Source organism: Solanum verrucosum, unplaced genomic scaffold (assembly GCF_900185275.1).
Source record: "Solanum verrucosum unplaced genomic scaffold, falcon-dt-bn FXZP01001071.1, whole genome shotgun sequence".
Classification (NCBI taxonomy): Eukaryota; Viridiplantae; Streptophyta; class Magnoliopsida; order Solanales; family Solanaceae; genus Solanum; species Solanum verrucosum.
Genome location: NW_026019661.1, coordinates 1 through 9,432, shown reverse-complemented (window position 1 = coordinate 9,432; position 9,432 = coordinate 1). Strand labels below are relative to the sequence as shown.

The window sequence follows — 9,432 nt, the reverse complement described above, 5'->3', positions numbered from 1 at the left end:
GGACCGTAGGTCAGACCACGGCCCGTGCTGGTGGTCCGTGGTTCACCACTGCAACCCCTCCCCAGCCAGCTCAGAAAATTGGTTAAGTCTCGACTCACGGACAGACCCACGGTCCGTAGATCAGACCACGGTCCGTGGTCTGTGTCCGTGGATCAAGACCTCCTTACCCAGCCTCTGACACAACTACGGTTGACCAGCACGGACCGTCGTTCGATCCACGGTCCGTAGGTCTGACCGTAGATCGAAGGATCAGCCAGTTAGCTGAAAATTCTGATGGGTCAACTTCAGATGGTCATAACTTTTAGCACAAAATGAATTATGTGTCCCATGACCTATGGTTAGATAGATAATTGAATTATCTTTCCAACGCCACCGAGTTTGCTAAATTCCGACCTCCGAGTAAAAAGTTATGCCCGTTTTAGTGAAGCCTGTCGGGCAGACTCGACTACGGACCCAATCTACGGACCGTAGATTGACCTACGGCCCGTAGGTCCATCCGTAGTCACTCCGACAGCAGTTAATTCAGGGGTCTTTTGGTCTTTTCCTATTTCGTTTAACCCCTAAGATACGTCGTTTAGACCCTAAATCATGAGGTTTTAATTAGTTTAAGCCTAGAAACATAACTAGAACTTACCTAAGTCAAATCATTAATCAAACTTAGAAAAATTAGAAGCAAGAAGGAGAAAAAGGTCAAGAACCCTAGTTCAAGAACGCAGCAGGTTTCTTCAGTTCCAGCCCCGAAATCGAAAGATTTCTCCGTGGAATTCGTCACCAGGTATGTGGGATTTCACTAGTGGGTTCCTTTCGCCCATTAGGTCCCTAGAATTCAGTCAGATTCTTGATTCCATGATTATGAACAGACCTAGGGTTTCTAGAATTATAGCAGATCATCATGAATTAGTTATTTAAATGTTCCAAATCAGATTATCATGTTATTGCTCAGTTTATCGCATGAATTTCAGAACCCTAGCTATGTATTTCTTTAGTTCTTGAATTACACATGCTAGGTCAGATATTTCAGTATTCAGTTTTACATGCCTCAGTTTATGAATGCATCATTATCAGATTAATTGTTGCATTCTCAGTTTGCATGTTCAGTTCGAGCTATCCAGTATTTATAGAAATTCAGTCATAACCAATTAACTACTTAATTCATTGGGAGTAGCATAATACCGAGTTGGACTAGGGTTTCAGCGTACCCATATAGTCCCAGAACTACGAGCCACGTAGGTGTAAGTCCCCTCTGTGGGCAACATCAGTTTAGTGATCACGCCAGCATGCCTCTATACCTCTGGCAGGGTATATTGGTCCTCTTGATGGGGCGTATACATCGGACTCCATATTTAGCTCATGTGGTTTTATGTCGGTTATTAGTAGCTCCCACAGTTCAGTCAGACTCTATTGCATTGACCATATTTCAGTACAGTCAGTATTCAGTCTCAGCATGTTATAAATTGGTCATTGCATTCAGTTAGCTCAGCATCATATTCAGTATCTAATATGTCAGATTATCATTGCTCATATGCTTTGTTCAGTTATATGTTATTTCAGCTTTACTCCATCCTGCATGCTCAGTACCTTTCAAGTACTGACACATACGTGCGCTACATCTTCTCGTGATGTAGGTTCAGGTCCTCAGCATCCAGATCACGCTTAGATCGATTCCCGATCTTCAGTTCAGCAGAATCAGTTGGTGAGTCCTCATTCTCCGAGGACAATAGTCATGAGTTTCATTTCAGTATTTTTAGTCTTTAGTTTCATTTTGCTAGATCTAGTTGGGGCATGTCCCAACATTTCTAGTCAGTTTAGAGGCTTATTTCAGACATAGTTAGATTCAGCTTAGTGTTTTGAGTTTGATATTTCTTTTGTATTAAACTCTCAGATTTCATATATTAAGTTATAGTATATGGTATCCCCATCTTTCAGATTTAATTATGAATTAGCTTTTGCATCAGTTTATTTTCTTTAGTATGCTCATGATCATGCCAGCAGGGTTAGCTTGGGATCACTTGTGGTCCTAGGTCCCGTGTCCGCGTCTTGGGGGTAGCTCGGGGCGTGACAAGTACAAAATAATGTACAGAGTATGAAAGCAATAGGCTATGATCAAGTATCTTAATATACTGGAATAATCCGATAAATAAATCAAAGATAAGATAAGTGTACTGACCTGCTCATAAATCTAAATTTATCAAAAATAATAAAACAACAACCTAACAGAGCCCCCATAAGCTCGGCATGTACAAACAACACACAAGACCACCTACTCAGGCCCTCATAAGCCCGGAAGGTGCCAATCAGTCTATATACCCCTATCGATAGTCCCCTAGCCCTGTAGACAATCACATAGCCCTCTAGGCATTAATATAGCCCCATAGCAGCACATAGTTCTCTTAGGTATCAACATAGCTTATAGACAACTCATAGTCCTCTTAGCAACAACATAGCCATGTAGGAAGCCCATAGCCTTCTTAGCGTCAATATAGCCCTGTAGGCAACTCATAGCCCTGCTAAACATCAATATAGCCCCGTAGGCAACATATAGCCCTTTTAGTTATCCATCTGGCCCCGTAGGCAGAACATAACCCTTCTAGGCATAAATCACATTCATGTAGCTAACAACAATAGCCTCAAGGGCAACAATAACAATCAAATCATTAAAAGCGAGCAATCTAGTTATAAGCAACCTGTACAAATAGCCTCTAAGTCGTGTCCAACATAGGGACACTACTAAATGAATAATAATCCCGACAAGGGAGGATTAGATCAACTCGAGCAGCCAATAATCAACAATAACACTACAAGTATATTAAGTATATATATTAAGGAACATGTCGTAAGTAGGGAATAACCTTACCATACCTTTTTCGCTAAATTCACGTGGCTAACGACTTTTAATCATAACTCCCTCGATACTACAACAGGGTAAGACCATAATCAACACACAAAATAAAAGATACCATGACAATACGATAAAAGATATGTATTTCCATCGCAAATTGCTATTTGCTGCTTATAAAAGCTAGAGTCGATGAAAGAAGGGTCTTACCTCGATCTTAGGTTCGTAATACGCCTCAAAACCTTCAAATATATTCAAACCCTTGCTGTCACAACACTAAAGTATGATATGCTACGAAATCGATAAAACAAATTATACCATGATGATGAGCCCAACGTGTAGAACAACTTTCGTCAAGGACTTAAGTCGAGAAAATTTATACTTCACTTGATCCTAGAAATGGGTTTCTCTAATTTCTCTGGTTATTACCTTAAAAATGAAGCAAAAAATCGAAGAAGAAGATATATGCAACTTTCCACCGACCTAGGCCCCACCTCACGTGCTTGCTTGCGCAGTCCTACGAAAACGCGAATATCTCTCTATTCTGAAGTCGTATGAACAAATGGTTTGATGCGTTGGAAACTAGACTCGTAGACCTTCGATTCGATAGTTTGTGGGGCCCATAAATCTTTATAGATTGGGAGAAAACCTCCAAGACATTTGACCCAAATTTCAGAGAAATCTTTAAGAAGGAACTTACGATAACTTCCGCCAACTTTTATTTTGCCACTTACCTAACTTCAAAACTTGAGATGCAACACTTGAACACTTAAAATAGGACATACCACATCATTCTTAATTTATTACCCACCCTCCTTGTCTTTCCATGGAGATACGAGTAAGTTTAGACGTTTCGGAAAGTCAGGGTGTTACACAGGTATTGCATATCTTTTAGTTATTCAATTATATATTGACCATACGTACACCTTGATATATACTTTGACCATGTTATGTCTCCACAACAGGAATTGCAGGTTTTGGACACAGTAGTACAATATCCATTCCTAATCAACTTGCTTCATTAGACTCAAAATTTACCAGGAAGTTTGGTATTTGCTTGAGCTCATCTACAAGATCTAGTGGAGTTATTTTCATGGGTTCTAGTCCGTATTATGTTTACAATCCTATGATTGATATCTCCAAGAATCTTGTCTATACCCCTATAGTACAATGTTTCATCCATTCGAATTGCAGGAAAAGATGTACCACTTAATAAAACATTGTTATTTATTAATGATCAAGGACATGGTGGACGAGAATCAGCACAACAATACCTTTCACAATCTTGTACACTAGCATTTATGAAGTTGTTAAAACTGCTTTCATTAACGCGCTTCCTAAGAATGTGACAATGGTAGATCCTCCTATGAACGATTTGGAGCTTGCTTTAGTTCAAAAAACATTAGGAGCGCAAACGTTGGACCAGATGTTCCTGTGATCAATTTTGTTTTCCACAAGAAGAGTGCATTTTGGAGAATTTATGGGGCAAATTCGGTGGTACAAGTTAGTGAGGATGTTATGTGTTTAGCATTTGTTGGAGTAGACCAAACATGGAAACCATCGATTGTGATTGGAGGATATCAATTGGAAGAGAACTTGTAGGTATTTGATCTTCCACACAAGAAGATAGGTTTCAGCTCCTCACTCAAGCTCCAGCAAACATCATGTTCCAAGTACGATCACGCATTTAAAAGTTAACATGTTGAACCTTCTTACCAAGGCAGATATATATGAATTCTTTTTTTTATCTTCAAAGTTTTCATTTCTTTTTGTGTTTTCTGTGCTCGTTGGAATTCATAACAACTGTATGTCTGTATCACATGGTACTGTGATCAACAGTTTAATGGACTAGAATTTGAACTACATATGGTCATAGTCCAAATGATTCCCTGAAAACTATGACGACAAATTAAACACTGCTTCAGGGAGATTTTTTTTTTTAAAATCATCACTAAAATTTGGAAGTTTTAAGTGTGGGGTTAGGATCGATCCCAATCATACGCGTCTGTTCCGATTAATCCTTTCAATAATTATACTGAAAAAAAACAAATTGATCCATTGGTATTTCGACGCTCGAAAGCTCACTCACAATCTATGGCTCACTTGGGCTAGAAAGATAGGATCTTCATACAAAGCCAACCGAGAACCTTCTTTTCCTCTGTTTGTTTGGGTCTAATAAAAAGATTATTCATCACCGCAAGCACTCTCGCTTAGCTACCATTTGTCTTTGCTTGTCTATTCCAACAAAAAGTTACATTTAGAGGGAGACATGGATCAAGCCTCTAAACCTCGATATGATTGTTTGAACTTGACCCTCACATGATTGCATGGAAAAACTTTGCGAGTAAGAAAAGTTTTGAACTCGACTTAGTGCTAGAGGTTTCTAATGACCCTAAATCACTTCTGACACACCTCCTACACTTGGTAATGAATCTTAATACACATGAACAACTAGGAATCAACCGATAGAAGGCCAAGAATAGTTCAAATCTTAGCTTAGAAATTTGGGGTGTTACAAACCCATTAGGAGGAGAAGTGATTAAATCTATAAATGTTGAAGTCATTTGAAAAGGAAGAAGAGAAAATATGTTTCCTCTTATATTCCATTGTTGGGTTTTCGTATCTATTAAATCTTGTTGGTTTTTGTGTTCCCGATTTATATTAGAAGAGCTTGTTTTGTGGAATGCATTTATATCGGGTGAAATATCTTTAACATAATGTTTTTTGGCACGTCTCAAACTATAAGTGTTTGTATTTTTCGTTAGATTTCCAACGGCTCTAGCTAAGTATGTTACAATTTCTTACAACCATACAAAACCAAAATAGATAATATTCCTACAGGAGAATGAGCTTCTTCCATATAGAGTATATATTAAGTATACTATAATAGCCAAGAGGCCAAGTGACATTATTTTATTATCCATTTAAGAAGTCAAGAATCGATGAACATTGACTCAATAGATAGATATTGCCTATCCAGAGATCATAATATCGTTCAAACGAAGAAAGAAAAGGAATAGTAAAAGGATTATCCTATTATTATGTCAAAAACCATTAGTGCAGGTCACATGCACAAACATACATCCAAAGTATTTGAATTAATTATTCAGCTTGTAGAGATTCGAATACTTTAGAATAAACTCTCTACCCTCACAAATCACATCGCATGCACAAATATAGATCCAAAGTAGTTGGTATTTATTAAAGTAGATTTAGAAACTAGACTTTTCGCATTCACTTGTCATATTCAAATATAATCAGAGTAGAAAGAGATAGAGGGGATACAAACAAATGAATTGTGCATAGCATTAATTGAAAATTTAAATTATAAGTCACTGTAATATTTTGATAATGTTGTGAAATTATAAATTAAAAAGGAAATAGTAAGTAGTTGAAAAACGTTAAAGCATAGGAATTAACTACTAAATTCAAATAAGTCAACCTGGCCATGTGCATGAGATAACTCCATATTTTTCATTTGCATCATGCTGACTAGATTTAATTCAAAGTCAATATGGAGCCATTATAAGTCAACCGCTATAAACAAAAAAAAAATCAAATCAAATCAAAGTTGGGGTCACATTTTCCACATAGTTAATTAGTTATAAATTGGCAACTCAATATCATTCTTATTTATACATCATTTGCTCTCTCTCTCTCTCTCTCATATCATGTTGACATTCAAATTTTCTTCATCTTCCAACATCTACACTTTCATCCTCTTATTTCTTGTACTCAATATTATTTCTCAATGTTCATCGATCGTACTACCTACTACCCTAATCCTTCCGGTCACCAAAGACTCATCAACCCTACAATACATTACAGTAATAGGGCAAAGAACTCCTTTAATACCCGTAAACTTCACAGTCCACCTCGGCAGTGCAAGCTTATTGGTGGACTGTGAAAGTGGTACAATAGTTCAACTTACAAACCAGTTCTTTGTGAGTCCAAACAATGTTCTTTTGCCAAGGCTGAGTATAATGCCTGTGGAAGCTTCTGCCTATCTAAACCGCGGCCCGGAGCAACAACAATACTTGCCATACTCTTGATGGAAATCCCATTATTGATACTTATACAGGTGCAGAACTGCTGAGGATGTGTTGGCTATTGGTTCAAAGCCAGCCGTCCTTGTATCTCAGCCAAGGTTTATTTTCACTTGCATTGAGTCTTTTATAATGACACATCTTGCCAAAGGAGTTACAGGTATTGAACTGTGTGACTGTCTCATCTAAAGAGAACATATTTTTTTACTTATTCATTATAATAGTACTCTTTTTGTCTTAATTTATGTGGCATGGTTGGAATTTCGAGATTCAAACTTCTAAACTTTGACTGTGAATTCAAATATAGAAGTTTTAAGTTTTATTAAATAAAATTTATAGATTTGATCAAAACTATGTAAAAAGTACTATAAATTACTATAACTAAACTACTTAAGATATTTAGAAGACATATATAAAATAAATTTTAATCAAAGAAAAATTTAGTTGACTCTCAAAATTTCAATTGTGCCACATAAATTGAGTTTGTAACCTATGCCTACTTTGATCCTCATCTAAAAAAGTCTAACATTTGAATGAGAGCACTTTTTTATTATATTATGTCTCAATCACAGGAATGCAGGTTTTGGACACAATAGTACAATATCCATTCCTAATCAACTTGCTTCATTAGACTCAAAATTCACCAATAAGTTTGGTATTTGCTTAGCTCATCTACTACAAGATCTAGTGGAGTTATTTTCATTGGTTCTACTCCATAATGTTTACAATCCTATGATTGAATCTCCAAGAATCTTGTCTACACCCCACTAGTCAAAAAATACCTTTACCACTTCAAAGTTTTCAGAGTACCATGTCAAAGTTCATCCATTCAAATCGCGGGAAAAAATGTGCCATTAAATAAAACATTGTTATCTATTAAGAAAGGACTTGTGGAACAAGAATCGAGCACAACGACAGCTTCACAATCTTACACACTACCATTTACGATGTTGTTAAAACTGCTTTCATCAACGCGCTTCCTAAGAAGGACAATTGTAGAGCCTCCTACGAAACAATTTGGACTTTGCTTTAGTTCAAAAAACATTAGAACACAAATGTTGGACCAGATGTTCCTGTGATCGATATTGTTTTTCACAAGAAGAGTGCATTTTGGAGAATTTATGGAGCAAATTCAGTGTACAAGTTAATAAGGATGTTATGTGTTAGCATTTGTGGGACAAGATCAAACAAGGGCACCATCAATTGAGATAGGAGGATATCAATTGGAAGAGAACCTCTTGATATTTGACCTTCCACAAAAGAAATAGGTTTAGCTCTTCACTCAAACTTCAACAAACATCATGTTCAAGTACGAAAAAAACATCATGAACTTTTATTTTCGTTTTGAAGTTTTCATGTTTTTTTTTCCTTTCTATGCTTGTTGGAATTAATAACACTTAAATCCTATTAACACCCATCTCAATTGGATTTATTTATTTATTGTCTAGAGAAAGTGTCATTATTAATTTCTTGGATAAATATTTCAAAAATAGTATCACACCATAAGGTTTGACTTCGTAATACTAACTTCTCTTTTGTAAAATAATGTATAATACAATCTCCTCGCTTGTTTTGATGTCTTTGTAACTAATTAAAAAATTTACTAATTTGTTATAATTGTCTGACCAATTTTCTTTCAACTGTTTACTCTGATCTATTGATTAACTAATTTTATATGAATATTGTTTTGAAGAGTTCCCAATTGTAGCAACTTAATTAATTCTTATGCTCCTTCAAGCTTTATGTGGAGATCTCTCCGTGATAAATAACAATTAAAATGTATCGATCATAACTTGGGCAAAATGACATGAGGTGTGCTTAGGTTGGCATTTTTTAAGATAGGAGAAGGGAAAATATCGAGCGAGACAAGAGTAGTGACAAACAATATAATCTTGATATATATAATGTGTTCATTTGTTCGATTTGATACTTAGTTAATTGTTTTTATATCATATATTGTTCTCTGTGATACATAATCGAGTAGGGAAATCTTAAGAAGTTTAAACGTGTAATCTCATGATAATAACAAGTCAAAGGCATATTTAAATGAAATAATGGACACGCTAAAATGCATGAACAACCTTTTCCATACTTTGGGAGTGACACAAGAAATGTGTGTTGATTTTCAGTTACTTACCTTCTTATACTTAAAGATTATAAAACTATACAAAGAAACTACAATATATAACAAATGAATTAACGATAAATTATCTATTTTGCATCATCTTTACTTTTGGTTTTGTGCATTATTTGATTACTTTATAAACGATTCATGATGCAATATTTAAACTTCCTTTTCATGCCCACAACACACAAAGGGAGAGATTATTAGTTAAATGATCATGAAATTGCCTTCTTATGAAAATGGTTTATCCGTCGAATTTCAAGTTGATTGCATCAACAAGTGAACAATCTACGTATGATCAAGAGACCACATCAAGCAATGTAGAGATGTTGGAGAAGAGAAACATTTGCAACTCACTACTAGGAATTGATCCAATCTTCCTTCGTATGGTTCATGATCATTAATTTCTCGTCACTTCATGATTT

At 36.0% G+C, this 9,432-nt stretch overlaps 2 pseudogenes; both read left to right on the top strand.

Annotated features, from left to right (window-relative positions):
• Positions 1-3,801: 3,801 nt before the first annotated feature.
• On the top strand, positions 3,802-4,534 carry LOC125832911 (probable aspartic proteinase GIP2; annotated as a pseudogene).
• Positions 4,535-6,507: 1,973 nt separating this feature from the next.
• Positions 6,508-8,211, top strand: LOC125832830 (probable aspartic proteinase GIP2; annotated as a pseudogene).
• Positions 8,212-9,432: the final 1,221 nt, after the last annotated feature.